The 25,076-nt window shown below is 45.0% G+C and overlaps 1 long non-coding RNA gene across 5 annotated transcripts in view; it reads right to left on the bottom strand.

The window, feature by feature from the left end:
• LOC120692901 overlaps positions 1–11,362 on the bottom strand; it is a 20,326-nt gene extending 8,964 nt beyond the window's left edge. The window contains exons 1-8 of one of the 5 annotated variants that reach the window (XR_005682781.1): positions 11,128–11,361; positions 10,982–11,032; positions 10,795–10,883; positions 10,156–10,243; positions 9,903–10,005; positions 6,712–6,768; positions 6,386–6,435; positions 5,044–5,372 (exon numbers count right to left, since the gene is read on the bottom strand). This is a non-coding gene — a long non-coding RNA (uncharacterized LOC120692901). Of the gene's footprint in view, positions 1–5,043; positions 5,373–6,385; positions 6,436–6,711; positions 6,769–9,902; positions 10,006–10,155; positions 10,244–10,794; positions 10,884–10,981; positions 11,033–11,127 lie in introns of those variants that run through there. The other 4 variants (XR_005682783.1, XR_005682779.1, XR_005682780.1 and 1 more) reach the window with 4 other exon arrangements.
• Between the last annotated feature and the right edge of the window lie 13,714 nt (positions 11,363–25,076).

Below are 25,076 nucleotides of genomic sequence, written 5' to 3'. Positions count from 1 at the left end.
AAGCTGCCCAGTCTAGACAAAAGAGCTATTTTGATAAAAGGAGAAAGCCTTTGCAATTTGAAGTGGGTGATCATGTCTACCTTCGAGTCTCGCCAACCAAGGGTGTGCAGAGATTCGGAGTAAAAGGCAAATTAGCTCCCCGATATGTTGGCCCTTATGAAATCACTGAGATTTGTGGACCCGTGGCCTATAGAGTGCGACTTCCTCCTCGACTTGCAGCGGTACATGATGTTTTCCATGTCTCCCAACTCAAGAAATGTGTCCGAGTTCCCACCGAGATCATTGAACAAACAGAAATATTGGTAGAACCAGATCTCTCTTATGTCGAGTATCCTGTCAAGATTCTCGATCAAAAAGAAAGGGGTACTAGAAGAAAAGTGGTTAAAATGTATAAAATCCAATTGAGCCATCATACCGAAGAGGAAGCTACTTCGGAAACGGAAAACTATCTAAATCAAAATTTCCCCGATTTTCTGAATTCAACAGAAGGTACACCCCCATTCCGCACTTAGCTTGCTTATCTGAATCTCGGGACGAGATTCTTTTTAAGGGGGTAGGTTGTAACACCTCAGGTGTTTTTTAAAAAATAATAATAATTAGTAAGGTCATTAACCATGTCATCATGCATAATCATCAAGAGTAAATAATGCATTTCTTGTATTGTCTACAAATGCATGTGTATATATGTATATGTATATGTATATGTGCATATGTGCAAGTGTACGCGTGCAGTGACATACACATTGCTTTAATTTTCAAATCAATCCACTCGTGCCAATGAAATTGAGTAGGGACCTTTCCCTTATCTTAATTAACAAATGACTAGTTGGAATCTAGGGGAGAAAACAAAATTTTGCACATGAAATGATAAGTCATTCGAATCACGGTTTTTGGAAATTCAAAATAATTTTTAAACCATAACTCGAATGAAATTTTGCCCAACACGAAATTTGTAAATCTTTGAATTTCCTACAACTTTGATGTTCACCATTTTTCGAGTTTCAATACAAAAATTTGAATCATTTTGAGTCAAACTTCGGTTGACCCTCCTCCCTTCTCTTACTTCCTTCTATCTCCCTCCTCTGTTCTTTCTCTGGCGCCACGGCAGGGTGGGCAGCGAAGCCCCGCTGCCCGTGCGACGCCGCCTGCTGCCGCACGCCTGGCCACCACGTGCCACAGGAGAACGACGAGGAAGTGACAACAACTAGGCGTTGCCGAACGCCCGCACGCCGTTGTCAAAGGGGTGGAGCAGAGTAGCCTGCCGCCGCCGCTCGTCAACGCCGCCAACTCTCCTCGCTGCACTTCCACTCATGGCTTCCTGCCGGGCACGCCAACTCGCCCCATCTTGTCGCCGCTGCGGCGCCCCAACCCTCTTCGCTGCACCCCTAACTGGCCATTACTGCCGCTCAGCGAACACGCCATCGCGACGCCGCTCGCCGCACGCGCCTGCCCCTGCCACTCCCTGCACCGCGCCTCTCTCCTTAACTCGCCCGAGCCTCATTGCTTCGAGGCAAAGCCTCCTCGCCCCTCCCCTCTCCACTCCCTCCTTTCCCCCAGAGCCAAGAACCCGCACCCCTTCTCCCTCTGCGCCTAGAGCAAGCGCGCCGCCAGCCATGGTCGCCTCCCCTGAGTTCACCGTGGAGCACCCCTCCCCGACCCTCCTCCGCCAGAGATAGCCCTCGGAATCGGTCCCCCGCCTCACCCCGAAGCTCTCCAACCAGTCCTCGCCGCCCCTCCCTCACCGGAACGCCACCTCCACCGCTGGCCGCCACCGTCGGAGCAACTGCTCTGCGGGGAGCCCCCAATCCGGTCTCCCCAACCCCGTCCAAGACCATCTATAGGTCCCTCTCGACGTCCTCTTGCTCATTCTGCTGTTCCCCCTCGCCGCCGACGACCACAGCCGCCGGAAAACGGCTGGCCGCCGCTCCCCTGTTCTTCTACCTCCAGCCAGAGACCTCTGCGCGATTTCTTTTTAGATTCCAGGGGTTTTGTGCAAGATCCAGGGGCTGTTCTGTAAAACTAGTTTAGGCTTTCTTTATTTCTTGCTGCGAACTTTGAAATTCGTTTAAAAATTGTAGAAAAATCGGAAAAATGCAAACTCAATTGTTCTGAGTTCCTCATGAGTAGATATACAACTTTATTTATATGAACTTTTCTATTTTCTCAATGTATTTTTCTCTAGGTTAAATGCAATTTTATGTGTCACTTAATTAGATCTCAAGTTCTGTGTACTGCATGTCTACCATTTTTGGCCAGTGATCTATATGCTAGTAGGGTAGTCTTGTGTAAAAATTTGATGGGCAGTACTCACTCCTAACTTAGGTTTTGAAATAGATCTTTATTAATGCCTAGGTTAAATGGTTTTATTTCCCCAAGTTGTTATACTGTGTTTCATGAGTTAAAACTTTTACAATAACTTTACTTTGGTCTCTAATTGCTGTAGAAAAAGTTTGAGAATTTTTAGTTAAGCCTAACTGGGCTAAATGATTTTTGGTAGTGATAACTACATTAAATCATGAAAAATAGTTTCTGTACCTAGAAAAATCTGATATTTTTACCAGAGCTGGTATTTGTGTACTTCATATTTCTGGAAAAATATGAACCTCTTAAACTTAGTAGAACTACCTGTAGAAATTATTTTTCTTTACTGCAGTTGTACATTGTTCTATTTTTGATGACCTGTGTGATGTTTAATTAAATGTGAAAATTTTACACCGATCTCATCTTTAGGTAAACAACGTTAATAAAAGTTTCATTACCAGCACTTGCATAGTTTGACCTGCACAAATTAATTTTGTTTCTAGCAGTGGCTATGTAAAATGTTTTTCATGCTTTTTCTGCTCCATGAAACTGGCTGGATATTTTACAGTGGTCTACTAATTAGGTTTTGCATGTTTTGTAAAAAATATCATGACTAGAGGCTAAATGTAACTTTACTTTTGAATATATACATGTCTAGCTAGTATATGTTGGTTTACTCGAGTTGTTTGAATGGATGAGGTTTGAAACCCACACCTAGTCTCCTTTTATGAGCTAACATAAATGATTGTATAGTAAAGAGATAAATATGATGTCGTACCACTTGACTTGAGTTGTTGGAGTACAACTCTAGAGTGCTTTAATCGTAACTTGTTATCATCATCCACTCATGTATGTGCATTCATGTAGATACGACTACTCTCGCTGACGGTACGTACGAGCTGGTGCCGGAGTCCGAGAGGGAGCAGGGTGAAACTCAAGTTAATCTAACTGAAATTACTGAAGACCTGAACCAAAGTTCAGAAGAGCCCAAGGCTAGCTCTGCTCAGGAAGTCAAGCCCCGGAGCATGTCCTATCTATTTTAAATTTATGCAACTGCTTATATTCCTATCTACTTGTGTATTTGAGTTTGTAGGAATTGTTTGGAACCCTAGTTGCATAATCTTAAGTACCTATGTTTGAATACTAGCATGTATAGGTCGCTAGTTGGCTATGCTAATGGTTCGGTAGAAGTCGAATGATTTCCTGTCACTTGCGAGAATTATAGGAGTTGGATATTTACTACACACTGCAATATAAGGTTTACGGGCGAGGTTGTTGTACTTGTGATACCTCGTCTATTTAGTAAAAATGGATAAGGCCGCGGTGTGTGGTAGTGGTGGTTAAGCGTTTGAACGTACTAACCACATGTCGAGAAATATGGTAATCGGTAAGCTTAAGTACCTGATCGGCCCGGGAAGTGGACTTTTCCCTCGCCCTCTTTGAACGTTGTTTCTCATGCGGCCACATGCGGGTGCAAGCGTGGTCACGACCCGACGTCGACCGTGGTGTGGGGCTCTTGTAGTCGAAGGGGGTGACCCTGATCCATAAGCCGGAAAGAAAGGTGAAAAATCGCGTGGGTGACTGGGTCCCCATGCGTGTGTGTTAGGTCTGCCTTGTAAGGTTAACAATTCGATTCGAATCGTTCGCCTCTCACGGGTATTGGGACTGCTTAACCCTTTTACCACATAGAGTAACAAGTGGAATGTATAATGATGAATCTGGTTGGATGATGAAAGATAATTTTTTTTCTACCATGTATGCTATTGGATAGATGCTAATGTAGAATGGTTAAGTGAACTAGAACTTGAAAGCTAAAATATGAAAATAAGGACTTACTCTTTATTGTTTTTCGGCAAAACCAAACCCCTCCAGCAAAAAGCCTTGCATGTCTAGTTAGAGGGCTAAGTATATCCTAGTCAGGAAAGCCTTGCTGAGTATTAGTATACTCAGCCTTACTTGTGGCTCAATTTGTTTCAGGTGATACTTTTGAGGACATGGTTGCTAATTTGACTTGACCGTGTACTTTGCCTCCTGGTTGGTCGGTGGAGTGGGACACGACTCCGGCCGATGGTGATAACAATGAGTGATGACATGTACGGGCTCATCGTGACATCTTGTATCGTCGTTTAGTTGAACTCGTTTTATTTCCGCTGCAAGAAACTATGAACTATGTCTCAAGTTGAACTGTTGAACTATGTCTTTCAAATTCGAACTGGCTTGTAATATTATTTAAGACTCCGTAATGTAATATATTTGTGAAATGTTGTACTCTCTGGACTCACCTTCGTGTGAGTTGCATGTAAGTTTTGGGTTAAATCGACGCTCAGGTGGATTCTTCGGGACTTTACCCGACAACACTGCCGGATTACTCCGTTTGAAGTGCGTGTTAGCCGGGATTAACTTTAGGATGATGGTTAGCGCACTTGAGCCGGATTAATTTGGGCGATTCTGCCACATTGTACTAGCAAGATGAGACTATACCAACCAGCCATATGTTGCTTTGGAATTCTCCTAAATAGGCCATAAATGGACCAAATTCTAACAGAAAAGTCCCACAAAATCCCCACATTGCCATCGCTCGTCATCGCCCATAATAGCTTCAAGCCTTCGTCAACCATGTGTAGTGCGGTTGTGCTGGTGCAGGATTTTTATCCGGAAGACACGACGGGAAGCGTCGTGCAGTCAGCAAAGGGCTTGTTTTTTTTTTTAAGAAGCGTCGTAGCCGATTGCAGAACATGAGAATTAAATTATCAACAAGCCAGGCCTTGTGATTCTTGAGTGGACGCAGTTAGCAACAATGACAATTTTAGCAGTGGATAATAAGGATAAAGCGAATCACTATACTCAGCTCACAATATAGAAGTTACTTAACTCATGAACACAGAAATAATTAAGACCCCAGAAGCGAAAAGACTAAATAAAAGAAAAAAGGAACTGTTTGTGCGGCCGGGCACAGGGCGGCTGGACGGCGCCGGAGGCTTTTGCTCGAGCACGCGGCGGGCGCGGCGACCTGGTGGCCGAGCAGGCGCTGAAGCACGCACAGTCGCAAAGGAGATAGGAGAATAATCCCTCTGTTCCAAATTATAAGTCATTCCAATAATCTTATAGAGTAAAATCATTTCAAAGTTTGACCAAATTTATAGAGAGAAATACAAAAATTTATGATATCAAATAAATATACTATAAAAATATAACTAACAAAGAATCTAATGATATTTAATTGATATCGTAAATGTTATTATCTTGTTGTATAAATTTGATCAAATTTGAAAAATTTTGACTCTCTAAAATTTTTGGAATAACTTATAATTTGGAACGGAGGGAGTAGGAAAAATTTCTAGCTCAAATGCTCAATACTTCAGGCCCCCCGTGTTTTTTTCTGTATCCGCCACTGGCTTCAAGCGTGGGAGGTAAGGCCTGATGGGCTTCCAACGTGGGAGCTCAACTTCACACGGAGCTGATGATACCACCAGACGTAACTGTTTTTTAAAATAAGCTACGGAACTTACCATGGGATCATGCCAGAGAAGAGGGGAAACATATTATTTCAAATATTTTGCAAATACATACCAATCTTAATCAAACTTATATTATATTACTAGTCAACATTAATATGGGAACTCAGGTAATAGTTCGTACAGATGAATTTTGCAACAGATTATGGCACTATTAGAAAACAAGTCTGAATAAATACATAGTTGATTGATTACTGCAGGGTTTTATGTAGCATGTTGGTTCTAACATGTGCATAAAGGAGCTAGTACAGACCCTAAAAAATTTAGGTAGCTGGTTCTAACATGCGCAGGAAGGCCCCTAAAAAAATATTTTGTCTCTACTGCTAGAAAATTCACATGACCTGGTGGACTACAGATATATATACCATAATAAGAGAGGCTAAATAAATAGAAACCTTGAATTTATGAGTGTGGTTAGTCCAATACAAGCTGCTGCAATGGCAGCTGAAAGGAGAATGCATGATGATTTGTGGTGTGGCTCTTTTATATCGAGTGCTTATTAGCATCATAAAAAACAGAATGCAATCCAAACGCATGCACGTACAATAGACCAGAGCCTGTCCTATTACCTTGTGCAGAGGTGAATAGAAGAGCGACAGGCTACTGCACGAGCTCCGATCTGCCGAGCGTAAATATTATTTGTGAGCATATACATGTATCTTGAGATATACTAAACTAAACTATACACATCAGATGCAAAAAAGTAGTACATCAGAACATGATTCATAATATGATCACATCTCGAAAAGATTTCACACATCACGCCATGTGCATGTATTAATATTGATTTCCTAAGCTTTATGGCATAGAGTTGATCCTGAATTTGAAAATAAAGCACAAAGCTTACCCATAACAAAAGAATTGGATATTTAAGAAGTCAATAAGGACAGCTTACAGAAAATGAGCTCCGAACCCGATCTCGAACTAGAACTTCTGGAATTTTAACCCATATCTGCCAACAACAAGAAATGATGTTACACCAAGATCTAATACTGCTGCTTAATGATGAGTTGACGATACTGAGTTCCAGGCATACGAAAATCCAATCAGCAATATACATATAAAAAAATTGCATCAGCAAGGTGGGACACCAAGACCCATATAGACTAAATGCGGAAAGTGAAATTTTATGGCCATCTTAAGAATACATATTAAGATGACTGCCTAGATGCCAGAGGATGAAAATAACTCTGCATTTCTATATAATTGTTTAATTGCCAAGGAAGCACTTGTTGTAGTATGACTGTAACGAACATGGCCCCATTTAGGCCATTTCGAGTGATTTTGGTGATCGAGTGACAACGCAATCAATGGGACTAACGAGTTTGCAAAATCTTATTTGTAGGATTTCTTAGATCCCTTGGATAGAGTCCAAATCATATCCGAGACGTCCAATGCACCGTTGAGACGTCCAATTCATCGTCGAGATGTCCAATTCACCGACGAGACGTCCAACCCACCGTAGAGATATCAAGTCGCACCGTATAATACGACAATTGATGGAGAGATATAGGGAGCAGAAGAAGGACTTGCACATGATCTTCATTGACATTGAGAAGGCATATAACAAAGTACCGAGAAATATCATGTGGTGGGCCTTGGAGAAGCACAAAGTCCCAACTAAGTACATTACTCTCATTAAAGATATGTACAAGGATGCGACGATGTTTGTCCGGACATGTGATGGCAACACCACTTGACTTTCCTATTAATATAGGCCTACACCAGGGGGTCAGCATTGAGCCCTTATTTATTTGCTTTAGTGATGGATGATGTCACAAGGGATATACAAGGTGAGATCCCTTGGTGTATGCTCTTTGCTGATGATGTGGTGCTAGTTGACGAGAGTAAGGCAGGGGTTAATAGGAAGTTAGAGCTGTGGAGCCGCACGTTAGAGTTGAAAGGGTTCAGACTTAGTAGGACCAAGACCGAGTACATGATGTGCGATTTCAGCGCGACTAGGCATGAGGGGGGAGACGTTAGTCTAGATGGGCAAGTGGTGGTCCAGAAGGATACTTTTCGGTATTTAAGATCGGTGCTACAAAAGGATGACGACATTGATGAAGATGTTAGGCATAGAATTTCAGCTGGCTGGTTGAAATGGCAGCAAGCTTCTGGCATCCTTTGTGACAAGAGGGTGCCACAAAAGCTAAAAGACAAATTCTATAGGACAGCAATTCGTCCGACGATGTTATATGGTGCTGAATGTTGGCCTACAAAAAGGCGACATGTCCAGCAACTGAGTGTAGCAAAGATGCGGATGTTGCGGTGGTTTTGCGGACACACAAAGAGGGATAGAGTCCGGAATGAAGTTATTCGGGATAGGGTCGGGGTGGCACCAATTGAGGAGAAACTTACTCAGCATCGGCTGAGATGGTTTGGACATGTCCAACGAAGGCCTCCTGAGGCGCCGGCGCTTAATGGGGTTCTTGAGCGGGTCGATAATGTAAAGAGGGGTAGAGGTAAACCTAAACTGACGTGTGATGAGTCAGTTAAGAGAGACCTTAAGGATTGGAATATCTCTAAAGAGATAGCTTTGGATAAGAGCGCTTGGAGACTAACTATCAATGTGCCTGAACCTTAAACTTATTTCTTTCGAGTTTCATCTCTAGCCTACCCCAACTTGCTTGGGAAAAAAGGCTATGTTGTTGTTGTATATTTGGAGTGTCCAAATGACCGCTGCGACGAATTGGACAAGTGCAACAATGAAACAGGAAAAACACAGTGTGACCGGATAATCCGACACCCTCATGGTCGGACTATCCGACCAATGCAGCCGGATGATCCGACGCATGGATTCTGAGCGTCGGACTAATGCTCGGAGCATTCACCAGAGAGCCTATTTCTCGAGTTGGAAAATTTGCTTTAGGATCGAATGATCCGACGCATGGTATGTGGAGTGTCGGAGTAATGGTCGGATCAATGATCAGAGACGTTGTCTTGGAATTCAAATCCAGTCTTCAGGACCGGATGATCCGACGCCCGTCGGAGTAAAGCGTCGGACTATCCGACAGCCTCCACATCAGCTGTCAGAAGCTCAACGGATACCCAAGGACACAGAGTGGTCGGATGATCCGACGCCCTTGGTCAGAGCACCGCCGGATTATCCGACACCCTACGCAGAAAAAGGATTAACGCCTCTAAACGGCTAGTTCAACTTGGAGGGCTATATATATGGGTTCCCCCGGTCATTTGAAGTTTGCTGGAGTTCAGAGAAGTCCCACACACATCCTCAACACATCCAAGCCAACCAAAGTGCTTATTGATCACATCCTTAGGTTTAGCACATGCTTTGTGAGTGTTAGTGCTAGATTAGCTCTTGAGTGAGTGAGAAAGGTTGTGTGCCTTGTGCCTTAGTTCTAGGAGAGAACCACCTCTTGTACTCGGTGTGCCGGCCCCTTGGAGTCTTGGTGGCTCGCCGGCAACATCATCGACCCTCCGGCTTGGTGTGGAGCGGCGACGACATCTTTGTGCGGGGGACGTGAAGACCCCCACCCTTCTTGGTGAAGCTCCTTAGTGGAACCCGGGGCCAATGTGACCGTGATTATGTTCACGGAAGAGACTTGGTGGCCGAGAAGCAATACTCTTTGTGAGTGCTTCAACAACGTGGATGTAGGTGTGCCTTTGTGGCTAACCGATCCACGGGATAAATCCTCGTGTCAAAGAGTTTGCTTTCTCTCATCCCTCCTTTAAGCTTCCGCATTTACTCATTGCAATCTTGTGTGCCTTTAATTTCATAAAGTAGAATCTTGATAGGATTGGCCATAGGTTGCATAACTCTTTTAGGATGAGGGTTTTCACACTAGAAGAACACTAGTTGCACATCTAGATAGTATGATCTAGTTTACATTTTGTGCAAATAGTTAGAGCTTGAGGTTAAGGTTTTTAGTTTGCTTAATTCACCCCCTCCCCCTCTTAGGCTACGAGCACCCGATTCCTTTCAATGACACAGCAGCAGATTAACACATCACCACCTCTTATAAACTGAATGTCAATAACGCAAGAAACAACGGAGTTAACACAGCACCCAACTTTTACAATACATCCACCGCAATGATGAGTTGACGATACTGAATTCCAGCATACCCAGAAGATTGCACTTGTCCTAAAGAAAGCTCCAAAAGAGCTCCAGCAAGATTTGATTGCCCTTGTACCAAAGTTAGTGGATGGTTCAGAAAAAAGGATGGACCTACAGGATTAAGTTGCTTATCTGAGACAATGGATGTCGGTATATACTTCATTATAAGGTTGAAGATTGAAGAATACTGCACTTGATGGATTGTTTTTATGAAGTGAAGGAACATATAAAAAACAATTATAGATGGGCACCAAAGCATACCAGAGGCAGCTGCTCCACAGAGAACTCCCCAGACAAGCGGATGCCATGTCACTGGTTTAGTAAGTTGAAGACGTATCTTCCAAATGTCCTGTTCACACCATGTGAAAGAGGACCCGGATGAATATCACATTGTTTCCAGTCATATGTTGCAGATGGCTGAATTGGTGTGCACAGTATTAACTTCTAAAGACTATAAGCATTTAAAATTACAAATGCCCAAAAAAAGATATACTCAAGTTTTTCTCTCCTTTTCTTTTAAAAAAGAAAGATGTTTACCATTTGAACTCTTTATTTAAAAAAAATAAAGGTGCCATCTGAAGAACATTATGTTACAAGACTCATTATTACTCAACATTTCCACTGCATAAGAAGCCTGACTAAGTGCAGAACGAAACCATTTACCAGGCATAGCACAAAGCATGTGAAGCAATTAATTAATTCAGCCAAACAAAAAGTGGCATGTGCATAGACCAGTGTGTTGGGATCATGGGATGGAAAACGCTGTAACATGTGTAGCTCCACGCTTTGTGCTGAGTCCCAATTAGCCAGACAATCCAAGCAAAGGCACCCAATGCAACATACATCCAAATCCAATGCACGGAGAATAACAGGAGGAGGAAGCAAGGTGTGAGGACTCACGGTCTCCTGCTTGGCGCCCTTGATGCCGAGCAGCTGGTTGAAGCTGGACCCGCCCGCCGCCGGCGCCTTCTCCGGTGCCTTGGGCTTGGCTGCGCAGAGGAATCCACGAAAGCAACCACGCATCAGCAGATGGCAAGGGAAAACGCCTTGGAAAGGATGGAGCAACACGGCCTTGGAAAGTGCTCACCGTCTTTAGCGTCAGTCTCAGCCGCGCGGACCACCGAGAACGGGCGCCTCCCTGCGAATGGAGCCGACAAGCGTCAGGGGATCGGTCAAACTTTGCTCTGCAGTCGGCTCTTGTGTAGGCGTGGGGAGAAAGAGAGAGGCGTGTACCAGTGCGGTTGAGGCGGAGATGAGGAGTGTGCGTCGGAGAGCGGAGGGGAGGCGCGTCGGGGACGGCGGAGCGGGCGGAGGCGAGGGAGGCGCGGTGAGGGAGGCCGGCCGTGGGTGGCCCAGCAGGGCGAGAGGGCCAGCGGGGAGGCGCGTCGCGGACGGCGGAGCGGGGCGGATGCGACGGTGGCGCGGCCGGCGGAGGTGAGTGTCACGGCCACGACATGAGTACGTGTGTTGTTAGGCAAGGCGTAAAGTAGAGAGTGCGTAATTTGTGATGACAAGTGGGCCCGTGTGTGGGCGTGAGGGTGTCCGGCTTAAAGAGGCCAAATGCTGTACGGTGAAGGTGTTGTGTAAAATCTCTTAATTCTGAATCGATGGAATAGGAAGCTGTCTTCCTCCTTCCGCCGCTTCTCTGATCCGTAGTCGTGTGTTTATCTCACGCCGGTGATCGCACCAGCCACGGGCATTACATCTGGTATCAGATTCAGGCTTATTTCCGGCGACTCGTCCCTTGCTCGATCGCCTTTACCGTTCCGTGCGTTCCCTTGTTCCTTTTCCCGAATTCTCGAATTCGCTTACGGTGTTCTTCGATTTTCCGATCCCGCTTGGCCTAGAGCGTCACCTTGGCAATCTAGACCCGCTCCGTCGATTCGTCCTTCTGACGTCGACGTCCACGCCCCGCCCACTGACTCCCAGTCGGAGGCGGCCACCACCAACCGCCGGTTAACCGTTCCGGTGCCGTCATCCATCACTTACCGCGCCGCTTAGGTCTAGAGTCCGGGATCGAGGCGAATTTCCTGTGAATTTTACCCCCTTATGAATTCGTGCACCCATTTCCACCATGGCTCCGTGCGAAGCCTTCCGTGCAGACGACGTTCATCCTGAACGCCATGGCCGAAGAGGCTGAGAAGGAGGGCACCAAACTCGATCAGATCTTGGAGAGCATCGATTTGCTGTTCACACGGGTCACCGATATCGGCCTCACCCAGCAGCGGATGCGTACTCAATTGGAACTCAATACCTAGGCAGTCGATCTTCAGACGGCTGAGCAGAAGCTGATGGCTCGCCAGATCGCCGAGACAGGTCAGACAGTTGCTCAGTTGTGGTTCAACCAGTGACGTCGTCCTGCATCCCCGTCTTCTGACAGTGACTCCGTTCCTTTGGAGGAAATCCAATCCCCACAGCCTGAAGGATTTCGAGGTGAGAACTTCCGTGGCCATGTCCCGCGTCACGTTTTACCTAAGATGTCGTGTCCTAGATTCAGTGGTGAGAACCCTGTGATTTGGAGGGATAAATGCATGGATTATTTTAAGCTGTTTGATGTACCGCAACACTTTGTGGGTTCGTGTGGCGTCCCTGAATTTCGATGAACCAGCGGCGCAGTGGTTGCAGCTCTACAAAAAGCAGAACAAGTCAAATTCCTGGTTACAATTTGTCTTAGCAGTGGAACAGAAATTTGGCAAGGATAATTACAGAAAAGCAGTCACCGATCTCTTGGAGTTGCAGTAGTCGGGTACTATGGAAGAGTATTATCAGCAGTTTCAGGCATTGCAATTTGAGATTTGCATGTATAACTCTGAACATGGGGAAGTGTTCTTTACTTCTCAGTTTATTAATGGGCTACGAGAGGAGATCAGGTATCCAGTACAAGCTCAGGTGCCTGAAGATGTCGATCGTGCATTTTTGCTAGCCAAAATCCAGCATAAAATTTGTGACATGAGTAAGGGTAAGATGGGGAGGCAAGGGCTGTCCAATAAGCTAAGCTCTTCGACATCTAAGCAGGAATCTAAATTTCAGCAGCCCAACAGTACTTTGTGGAAAGAAAGACAACTAAGGGATTACAGAAAAGCTCATGGTCTCTGTTATTTATGTGGGGAGAAATATGACCCAGCTCATGTGGAAGTTTGTCCTAAGAGGCAGAAGACCCAGTTGAATGCCTTGGCTGTTAATGACTTGGATGTTCATATCACTGAAGACATACTTAATCAGTTGGAGATGGAGGATACTTTAGCTGATACATTCTGTCGGTTATCTCTACATGCCATGGCTGGTACTGAAGATAGTGGATGTATTAAACTCCAAGCACTAGTCAAGAACAAGTCCATGATCATGTTGTTAGATAGTGGCAGCTCCCACTCTTTTGTTAATGCTAGCTTTGTAGCTACAGCTGGATTACACACAATTCCCACTACACCCAAGTTAGTGCACTTGGCCAATGGCCAACAATTGATCACTGGTAAAATGGTTCCTGCTATGCAATGGTGGTGTCAAGGACAAACCCTTTCTATGGACATGAGTGTTAGAGCTGGGTGCCTATGATGCTATTCTTGGGTATGATTGGTTTCAAACCCATAGTCCTATGCATTGCCATTGGGATCAGAGAAAGATTCAATTTCAGGAGGGGGGAGAAAACTATCACACTACAAGGACTACAACCTGCTCCAATGACTGTGAAAGCTATGTCAGCCCAGCAATTGTGGAAGAGTTGTCGAGCCAATGACATATGGGCCTTTGCAATTGTGGAACCTGTTACTGAGAAACACAAGCTAGAGATCCCTGAAAGTATAGAGTGCCTTCTCCATCAGTACTAGGACATATTCATTGATCCTAAGGGCTTACCTCCACCTAGAGTTTATGATCATGCCATTCCACTGCAACCAGGGGCTGTGCCCATCAACTGCAGACCCAATAAGTACTCCCCACAGCACAAAACAGAAATTGAAAAGCAAGTCAAAGAGCTACTAGAGGCTGGATTGATCACCCATAGTACCAGCCCTTTTGCATCCCCAGTGTTGCTGGTGCAAAAGAAAGATGGTGGATGGAGGTTTTGTATAGATTATCGCAGGCTAAATGCTATGACCATCAAAAACAGGTTTTCCATGCCAATTATTGAAGAGATCTTGGATGAACTGGCAGGCTCTAAGTATTTCACCAAATTAGATATGAAATCTGGTTACCACCAAGTCAGAATGTTGGCTGAGGATGAATTCAAGATAGCCTTTAAGACACATCAGGGACACTACCAATTTAAGGTGATGCCATTTGGCCTTACAAATGCACCCTCCACATTCCAGTGTATCATGAATGAGATCTTGAAACCATTTCTTAGGAAGTTTGTCTTGGTATTTTTGGATGACATTTTGATATATAGTCCCACTCTAGAAGCCCATGAAACACATGTCTAGCAAGTCTTTGAGCTCCTCAGAGAACATCAATTCTTTCTGAAACCCAGTAAGTGTTCCTTTGCTCAGCATAGTTTGGAGTATTTGTGTGACAGAACCGCCAAATTAACACTCAAAATTAAGCGAAATGGCCATCATTTGAACACATCAGGCACATTTGGCTTAACGGTTTAATTTGATAGCCCTTTCGGAACTGACCTTCCGATCGAAACAAACACCAGTAGTCTCACACGAAGGTGAGCACAGGCAGTACAAACATATCGAGTACATATAAATACAACTACAATACAGAGTAGAGTGCATTAAGTTTTACAAACCTGGTTTAATTACATAAATAATATACAAGTACACTTCAGTTTAAAACAAAGTTCGATACAGGAAGCCTGACGTCTATAATACATGAAGCGCAGAGTCGAATCACACACTCAGCCCACGGGCGTGTGATTCGGTAACTAGCAAGGACTAAGCATCTGGTCCGGCCACCTCCCAACCATCCGTGTCAAGCTGGATGAATTTGGCACAACAAGGGCAGAAGTCTATCTCATCCTGACCTGAAATAGTTCGAGTCACAACCCTGAGTATACTAATACTCCGCAAGATTTACCCGACTATGGGTATACATAGCCCAATATTTAGACATGCACGGCTTTCTGGCTGTGGGTTGTTTTGCGGAAAAGCAATTAAGAGTGAGATCTTACTTTCAATATTGTAGCTCAAGATTAGGAACGAGTACCTATTTTCTACGGTTTGCATTTCTACACCAATCAGTATGGAAAAACAATTGATTAGGTACAACAATATTGATCATATCATTCCCTTCCATATTCTTACTACGATGTGACTCGGAGATCAAGGTGCTCATGTCCGAGAGCGACTGACGGCGAATCGATCCGATTTAACCTTGCAAGGTGAACCTAACCAACACGGCACGTATTAGCCCCGTCGGACTATATGAACCAACCATTCCCCTCCCCGCCTCGAACTACAGAACCGCCCACCTACATATAGTCAGCTGTGCTCAACGAGAGACCACAAAAAATAAATACATGCATCCCAATTCTCTGCAACTACCCGACTCGCCCTAAGGGGTGGTGATGAAGTTCTGTACTTTCGAAGCAAAGCAGTACTAGGCTTACCGGTTTCGACTACCTCCTACTCCCGGCATGCGGTTAGTTCATTTCAAACATGATCAGCAGGGCCAACAACGTTACGGTCCTCAATTGACACAGACGGGCTAGACAGTTCCCGCACGGTCTCCAATTTCTTTCCTTTCCTCCATATTCTAATATTCCATAATCAAATCATAAAGACATCCTATATCTCTCGCGAGTAACAGGGAATTACTCGACTTCTACCGGATCCTATTTAGCATGGCAGAGCTATCAACCTACACATACTAGTATAAGATTCAAAGGAACTTAGGGATCATGCAACTAGGGTTTCAATCAATTCTTGAAAACGTAATGCACAAGTAATAAATATATACTGTTTCATAATTTAAATTATTGGGTTATGCACCGGGGCTTGCCTTCGGACTGCTGCTCCGAGCTAGTGTCCACTGGGCCTTGGGCCGTGTTCTCACGAGTCTCCTGCTGGGCTTGTTCCGGCTGCTCCTGCGGCTCCGCGATCACCTCGTATACGGTTTCCTCAGTCACGGGTTCTATATGTATGCAGATGAAACAATGAATAAATGCAGGCATGACTTTAAAATTATATACTAAACTATTTATAATCATATACTAAACTATGTTCTATGAATGTGAAAATTTTACAATGGATCACTCATATTTACAGTAAGCTACTACATAAATTTTCCAATTTTTGAACTAATAATTATGTAGAAATTTTTTAATCAAGCTTAAACTCAATTTAAATTTTAGCAAGGCAAAAAGGACATTTGTCAAGTATAAATATCCCCCCCCCCATAGATTTTGATCTAACAGGTCTATCAAAACTGGTTTCACATTTATAGCATTTTTTTCAATTTACTAGGCACTTTACAAGTCTCAGACTAAATAGACAAAAATCATTTGACAAAAGAACAGGGGTACGGGCAGCACCCATGGCCACCAGGGCCATGGCCGGCGGCGTGGCGCGCCTGCCTCGCCGGAGATGGGCCAAGGCAGCGGCGGGGAAGGGCATCACGGCGGCCAGCGGGGCCGGGCAGAGCCAGCACGACCGGCGGCACGGCAAGAAGCTGCGCAGGGGCAGCTCGCAGCGGTACAGGCAGCCCGGAGGTGCGGCGCGGCGGCGTTCCGGTCGATTTACCGGCGAACACGGGCAAATAGGGAGAGCATGAGCATCGTGGGAGTGAGGGAAAACGATCCACATACCTAGTTCGAGTAGAGGGGCCGAGGATAGGTCGTCGACGTGGAGGTGGATCTCGGGCGTTCCTGCTCGCCGGCGGACAGGGAACCTCCGATTCCCGGCGAGGTGGGGGCCGGGGCTGTGATTGGAGGTGTTGGGGAGGATGCTAGGGAGGTGGAGGAGCTTCGGGCGAAGTGGATTTGGGATCCATGGAGGTTTTGATGGCCAGACCTTGAATCGCAGGAGAGGGTGGCCTGCTATGTTTCTTGCGTTTGGAGGTAGAAGAAAGATAGAGCTGAGAGAGAGAAGGAAATAGAGCCGGCACTGGGTTGGGGGCTTGAACGAGGACGTCCAGGACGCCGAGGATGGCCGGGAAAGAGGGGAGGTCCGCCTCTGGACTGCCGGTGCGTGGCAGTCGCGGGTCCGGCGATGACCGTCGACGGGTCTCGGTATGGGCGACGGCGTGGCCGGTGGCGCGATGGCGCTCGCCCATTGGCTGATAACCCTCCTGGCGCGAGCGTCTCCCGAGGATGGCCGGCACGTGGCCTGCTGCGTTCGCTCGTCGTCGATGTTGCTCGACGTGCGGCGCCTGCGATGCGTGCCACTGAAGCCGAGCCGAGCAGACACGAGCCGCGCCAAACTAATCCAACGAGCTGAACCCAGCCCAAACTTGAGATTTGAATGGAATTTATTTATACTTTTCGAATTCAACTTTGATTTCTGATTTTTAAGAACAGATTGTTACAATCCTTCCCCTAAAAGAAATCTCATCCCGAGATTTATGATGCAGATGCTAGATTGAAAAGGGAGCGGATTGGTAGGTACCTTGATGAGCTTGTAACAACTCAGGATATTTGGATTGAATAAATTCTTCTGTTTCCCAAGTAGCTTCTCACTCGGAGTGATTACTCCATTGAACCTTATAGAAATTGGTGATTTGATTTCGAGTAACCCGGGTCTTGTGGTCAACAATTTTTACCGGATTCTCTGAATAAGCAAGATCGGGTTCCACTTGTAACTTCTCTATGTCAATTATTTTGCTTGGAACACGGAGGCATTTCCTGAGCTGGGAGACATGGAATATATTATGAACCGTGGATAATTGGGCAGGAAGTTCTAGGCGATATGCTACCGGCCCACATCGCTCAATGATAGGAAAAGCCCCAACATAACGAGGGGCGAGCTTTCCCTTCACACCGAACCGTTGGACTCCTTTCATTGGAGATACCCGCAAATAGACATGATCTCCCACTTGGAACGAGATCGATTGACATTTCTTGTTCACATAGCTTTTCTGCCGGGATTGGGCTATTTTCAAATTCTTCTGTATAACCCGGACTTATTCTTCCGCCTCACTGACCATATCTAGGCCGAATACATTTCTTTCACCGTCTTCTGACCAATTCAATGGAGTTCTACACCTTTGCCCATATAAGGCTTCAAAAGGTGCCATCTTGATACTTTCCCGGTAGCTGTTATTGTAAGAAAATTCAGCGAGTGGTAGACACTCATCTCACTTTTTACTATAAGAGAGTACACAGGCCCGCATCATATCTTCCAAAATTTGATTAATTCTCTCGGTTTGACCATCGGTCTGGGGATGATAAACTGAACTGCGGATCAGTTGTGTACCAAGGGCGGAGTTAAAATGCTCCCAGAACCAAGCAATAAATTGTGCACCATGATCTGAAATGATAGTTTTTGGAATCCCATGAAGACTCACAATACGGTCCATATATAGTTGAGCATACTGCTTGGCCGTAAAAATGATTTTTACAGGAAGAAAGTGTGCAGACTTGGTAAGGCGGTCAACAATAACCTAGATGGAGTCATATCCTTTTGAAGTTTTGGGTAACCCGACAATGAAATCCATACTGATGTCCTCCCACTTCCAAGATGGAATACTCAAAGGCTGAAGAGGACCGGCTGATTTCAAATAGCTCGCCTTGACCCTTCTGCAGGTGTCACATTCAGACACATATTTAGCAATCTCCCGCTTCATCCTTGTCCACCAGAATCGCTGCTTTAGATCTTGATACATTTTATTGCTGCCCGGGTGGATAGAATACCTAGAGAGATGAGCCTCATCAAGGATTTGTTTCCGGAGCTCTAAATCTTTAGGTACCAATAAACGATCCTTAAACCATAGAACTCCAGCCTCATCTAAATGAAAACACTTCACCCCCGGGTCATTTTTAGCAAATCTTCGGCGAATCTTTTCCATCCCGGCATTATGTTCTTGAGTAAAAATAATTCGATCTCGAAGAGTAGGTGAAAGGACCAAATTATTAAGACTGCCGTGTGTGATGATCCCCAAATTTAGTTTTTCCTGTTCATAACAAAGGGTTTCATTAAGAGGCACAATAGACAGGCAGTTGCACTGAGCCTTGTGTCTTAAAGCATCTGCAACAACATTGGCCTTACCCGGGTGATAATAAATTTCTAGATCATAATCCTTAATCAATTCCAACCATCGCCTTTGGCGTAGATATAGTTCATTATGGGTGAAAATATACTTGAGACTTTTATGGTCCGTATATATGTGAACATGATTGCCCAGAAGATAATGACGCCAGATCTTCAAAGCATGAACCACTGCTGCTAGTTCTAAATCATGAGTGGTATAATTTTCCTCATGTCACCGGAGTGCTTTGGAAGCATAAGCAATTACTCGACAGTCTTGCATCAGGACACAACCTAAACCCGTACCCGATGCATCACATTATACCTCAAAGGGTCGAGTAATATCAGGTTGGGCTAAGACAGGGGTAGATGTCAAAAGTTTCCTCAAGGTCAAAAAAGTCTGCTCATATTTATCATCCCAATTAAATTTCACCCCTTTCTTGAGCAACTCAGTCATGGGCTTAGCAATTTTTGAAAAATTCGGAACAACCCGCCGGTAATATCCTGCTAGCCCAAGAAAACTTTGAATTTCTTTTTTTTTGAAAGGGAAAACTTTGAATTTCAGGAACAGATGTAGGAGCTTTCCAATTCAAAACATCTTGGATTTTATTAGGGTCAACAGAAATTCCATCCTCTGATATGACATGACCCAAAAACTGAACCTTTCTAAGCCAAAACTCACATTTACTAAATTTGACATACAACTTGTGCTCTCTAAGTCGTTGGAGAACAATACGGAGATGCTCGGTATGTTCTTCTTCATTCTTGGAATACATAAGAATGTCGTCAATAAAAACCACGACAAACTTATCCAACTCAGACATCAACACCGAGTTCATGAGATACATGAAATGAGCCGGGGCATTTGTCAACCCAAATGACATAACTAGATATTCATAAAGTCCATATCTGGTAGAGAAGGCCGTCTTGGGAATATCTTCAGCTCGAATTTTTATTTGATGGTAACCCGAGCGAAGATCAATTTTCGAAAACAACTTAGCCCCGACTAGCTGATCAAAAAGAATATCAATACGGGGAAGGGGATACTTGTTTTTGATAGTGACAGCATTCAAAGGCCGATAGTCCACACACAACCTGAGGCTTTGATCTTTCTTTTTAACAAAAAGTGCTGGACAGCCCCAAGGTGAAGTGCTAGAACGGATATAACCCTTATCAAGCAACTCCTGCAACTGTTTCTTTAGCTCGGCTAATTCATTGGGTGGCATACAATTATGTCTTCAAGAAATTGGTGCCGTTCCCGGCTGCAATTCAATTGCAAACTCCACATTCCGACCAGGTGGCATGCCTGGTAAGTCATTCGGAAAAACATCTGGATATTCACACACCACTGGTATTTCAGCCAGACTTTTGGCCTCAACCTGATTCACCGTAGGTGTCGAAGGTATATGGTCCACCAGATTCAAAGTCATAGAACCATGAATGGGAGATTTAATATGCACAGATCGTGAGGTAGTGTCTAGAAGAACTCCTCGACCATCCATCCAGTTCATGCCCAATATAATATCTACACTCTGAGTTGGTAGAATTATAAGGGCCGTAGGAAAAGTTTTCTTTTGCAACTGTAGGGGTACTTGCTTAATAAATTGATTGGTGATTAATTTTCCCCCGGGTGAGTGAATATGGTACGGCTTGGACATGCTCTCTATTTTCAGTCCCAGTCTAATAGCACTTTTCTTGCTAATAAATGTGTGAGATGCACCCGAATCAAATAATACGGTAACAGGGTGATTATGAACTGAAAACGTACCCGCCATCACTTGAGCTCCCTTAGGAACATCCTCTAGTGTGGTATAGTGCACACGTCCTAGCTTGAAGTAGGCCACTTTCGGTTTCTGATTGTGTTGGTTAGAACCCTGAGCTTGCTTAGGTGGCATACGGCAGTCACGTGCAAAATGACCAATTTGACCACAGTTGTAGCAGGGAGGGAAATTAGGGCGTACACCCTGTGGCTACACCCACGTCTTCTGCACATTCTGCTGAGGCACCAGAGATCTGGCTACCCCTTGAGGCTGTGGGTACTGAGGTGGTCTATATACCGTCTGGTGCTGTGTTGGCCTATAATTTGACTGCTGTTGCAGAGGCCGACTTGTGGTCTGATACTGTACTGGTCGGTACACCGGCCGATGCTGATAAGGGGCACGAGGGGGTCCGGCCTGAATTAGACGAAACCTCTGATTTGCCTGACTAGAAGACCCACCCATCGGTGCCTTCCTCTTCTTCTCTGCTTGGTGTGCTATACGGGCGTCCTCTTGAGTGATAGCCCCGTTGACCAGCTCACTAAAAGTGTTAAATTTGAACATAACCAAGCATTCCTGGAGCTTGCTGCTAAGTCCCTGCCTGAAACAAGCTTGTTTCTTTTCATCAGTTTTTGTTTCTTTTCATCAGTTTCCACATGATATCCAGCATATTGAGACAAGGTGTTGAAGGCTTGAGCATATTGCATCACAGTATTATTGCCCTGTTTCAAAGCCAAGAACTCAGTGAGCTTCCTGCGTATAACCCCTGCTGGAATGTGATGTGCTTTGAAAGCTTCTTTAAACTCCTCCCAAGTTGCAAGATGGCCAGCAGGCAATATGGCAACATGATTATCCCACCATGTGCGTGCAGGACCTCTGAGTTGTTGAGATGCAAATGCTGCCTTGTCATTATCATTATATTGATATAAAGTGAACTTGGACTCCATAGTTCTGAGCCAGCTGTCAGCTTCCAATGGTTCATCCGTCTTATGGAAAAGCGGTGGCTGAGTACCCAGGAACTCCTGATACCCAGGGATAGGCGGCTGATGGTTGTTGTGATTTCCATGCCGCGGCGCCGAACCTTGCTGCACAAGCTGGCGGAGCAGTGACGTCTGCTCATCACGCCCTATGAGCATCGCCGCAATGGCTTGAGCCAAATCGGGAGGTACCGGCGGCAGTCCAGAACGCTTGTCTGCCATTCTGCATTCAACCATGATTGGCTTAGTCACATTATCATGATTAAATAAAAATAATCATGACAACAACTAATATCCAAGTCATGGAAAATGCGGAATTTAGAACACTGGTTAAATAACTCAATAATTGCATCATCACTTTCATGCCCCACAATTGCAACAAGAATATTTGGACCATGCATAAGGAATTTACAATAACTCTTGTATCAAGTAGAAAGTATAAAATAGTCCCAATTAAATCTAAAATCACCAATCTTCGCAGTACAGATTTAACATTATCTCCCAAACTGGACGTCCAAAAATTCGTAACTTTTGTAAGCGAGTGGCTAATGAAGTACTCCACCACTTTTGTATAACTCACCTCTACCGCATAGATCGTCTTTACGAGTTTTTACATACTATATTAAGATGCTACGAAAAATTTCAGATTTCACACCTCGGAAATACCATAAGTCGAACGTTAAGATGAAATTTTACAATGGAATTACACACCTACAAGCTCAGTCCAGGCATATACAAACCACATTCCTATCTTACATCAGAGTTATTCTAGTCATACTACGAGATCTAGTTGTCCCTAAGACATTTACCAAATTACAATACTCTGTTAACCCTTCCTACATCCAAAGTTTGGCTACTCAACGCGGCGGCTAGTACTCGAAGACGCGCTCAACCTCGATCCCACGCGCGCGTAGCTCCTCCTGCAGGCGTGCCACGTTCTGCTCGTTCACTAAAATAGCCGTGGACCCTGCCTGAGGTGGGACATCGTTCTGACCGACTGAACTCTCTGCATCAGACATCTCCTGAGGCCCAACTCCTGACTCGACACCTGACACCTAAAGTGGTGGCTCAGGTGGGGCTGCGGCCTGCTACTGCTGAAGCTGCAATTGGTGCACGTCCCCTAGTGCAACCTGAAGCGCGTCCTGTAAGTGGTCAACTAGAGCCTCCTGGTCGTCCACCTGCTCAGTCAACTCCTCAATCTGCTGAACCTTCTCCGCTAGCTGCTGTGACTGCTCCACTAGCTGTTGTGACTGCTCCGCAATCTGCTGAGCCTGCTCAACTATCTTCTGCTCCTGCTCCAAGAACTGTTGTGCCAGCCACACTACCTGCTGGCTCTGCTCTGCGAGCTGCTGGCTCTGTCCTAAGATCTGCTGAGTCTGCTCCTGTCCTGTGGTGTGAGCTGTCCGGAGTCCCTGCCGGTAGAGCGTGTTCTCACTCCTAAGCTGGTTGCACACACCCAACAAACCGGCTGCGTAGCGGGTGATCCTGGCCAAAGCTGGAACGTGGCCTGGAAGAGTAGGGTCCAATAGAAGGGAAATCTGCTGCCTTGAGTACTCGGAAGTCACTCTGACAGGAAAACCAACCGTCAAAGCAGAGTAACTCGCAAAGATGGGCTCCTGCTCACAAAACTGGGTAATGGCCATCGCAGCTGCATGATCCCAAACGCTCAAAATCTCAGTACCGTTAGTGTGCACCTCGCAAGGGTCTGACGGAAAAACAACGAGGCGTGTCGGAACTCGCAGGCGGGCCTCCCAACCAGAGATGCCCCCCTCGGAGGACACGCGACCATAGTACTGGGGAGGTTCAGTGTGGCCAAACTCCCGGAGCACCTCCCACAGCAGCACGGGAAGGCCCTCACGGTGAAGATAAGTAGAACTCACCCACCCGTCCTCGTCAAAGTGAAAGTCCGTCAAGGCCGCCATTTGCGAAAAGCGCCGACAGCGGTAAGGAACAATCCCAAAAAAAATACAAACTTATAACTTATAAAACTGTAAACATTTACATCACTCTAAAAAAATTCTTTTGATTTCAAACTTACTATACAAAAATTGCTGAAATTTTAAATTCACAACATAAGTAACTCGTTAACCCACTCTCATAATGCAATGAATGGTATTATGCATGATCGTCCTACGTCATCCTTCCAACAAAAATTGCCGACAAATATAGGGCAATATACGTGGTCTTTCGGTGGCAACATACGCTCTCGATTATATAATCGATTTCTACACGCCTTAACTTACCCGTTTGTTTTGTTAGTGTACCTGCAGAAAATCACATGATACACAGATATATACATATATCCACGACTGGACCCTTCGTGCCAGCACACACGAACGGCCCCTATGTGTCCTACGCCACATGGGTAAGGCATATGCAGTTGCCAACATATTCACATATACATCACCATCCACTATAGAGATGGCGCCCATGCGTTCAACGCTGCATGGATAGTGTTGCATACGTTACCGAGGCAACGTATTCACTTCCCGTATAAATCGTCTTACGAGACACCCAAGGGTAAACGTGTCCCAAGGTACATGGTCATGGCCAATCGTATGACAGATTTTACATCTCGTAATATTGCCTTATGAGATGGCCGTGCTCACAATCACACGGTGGGAAGTCCGCACTCCATATCAGGCAGCAGATAGCGACAGGCTCATTTGAATGGAGCCTTATCACTTCCTCGTATGCTCATCATACGGGACCCGCATACGTATGAAACACGTGGGCTATTCTAAGGACTACCAAGAATGCTTCCCTTGCTTACCTTAGCGTAGGTGCGCCGTTACAATATTAAGTAAAGGTTGTGCAAGAAATTAAGGTTAAGAAATGTGCTGGAAGTCAGTGAATATAAATATTGCCACCAATTTATAAATAACCCAGTACTATGTAGGGCTTAATACGGATTTAATCATAAAGCGCGACTGAAACGATTTTCTTTATACCCCAGAAATTCATTTTAATCTTGAAAACTTGAAAAATAGTCACATCCGTACCACCTCTGGTGTATTTCAGCTCCGATACCAGCTGTGACAGAACCGCCAAATTAACACTAAAAATTAAGTGAAATGGCCATCATTTGAACACATCAGGCACATTTGGCTTTATGGTTTAATTTGACAGCCTTTTCGGAACTGACCTTCCGATCGAAACAAACACCAATAGTCTCACACGAAGGTGAGCACAGGCAGTACAAACATATCGACTACATATAAATACAACTACAATACAGAGTAGAGTGCATTAAGTTTTACAAACCTGGTTTAATTACATAAATAATATACAAGTGCACTTCAGTTTAAAATAAAGTTCGATAC

Source organism: Panicum virgatum, chromosome 9N (genome assembly GCF_016808335.1).
Source record: "Panicum virgatum strain AP13 chromosome 9N, P.virgatum_v5, whole genome shotgun sequence".
In the NCBI taxonomy this organism is placed as follows: Eukaryota; Viridiplantae; Streptophyta; class Magnoliopsida; order Poales; family Poaceae; genus Panicum; species Panicum virgatum.
The sequence above is the reverse complement of the archived record's forward strand: the minus strand, read 5'-3'. Positions and strand labels throughout refer to the sequence as shown.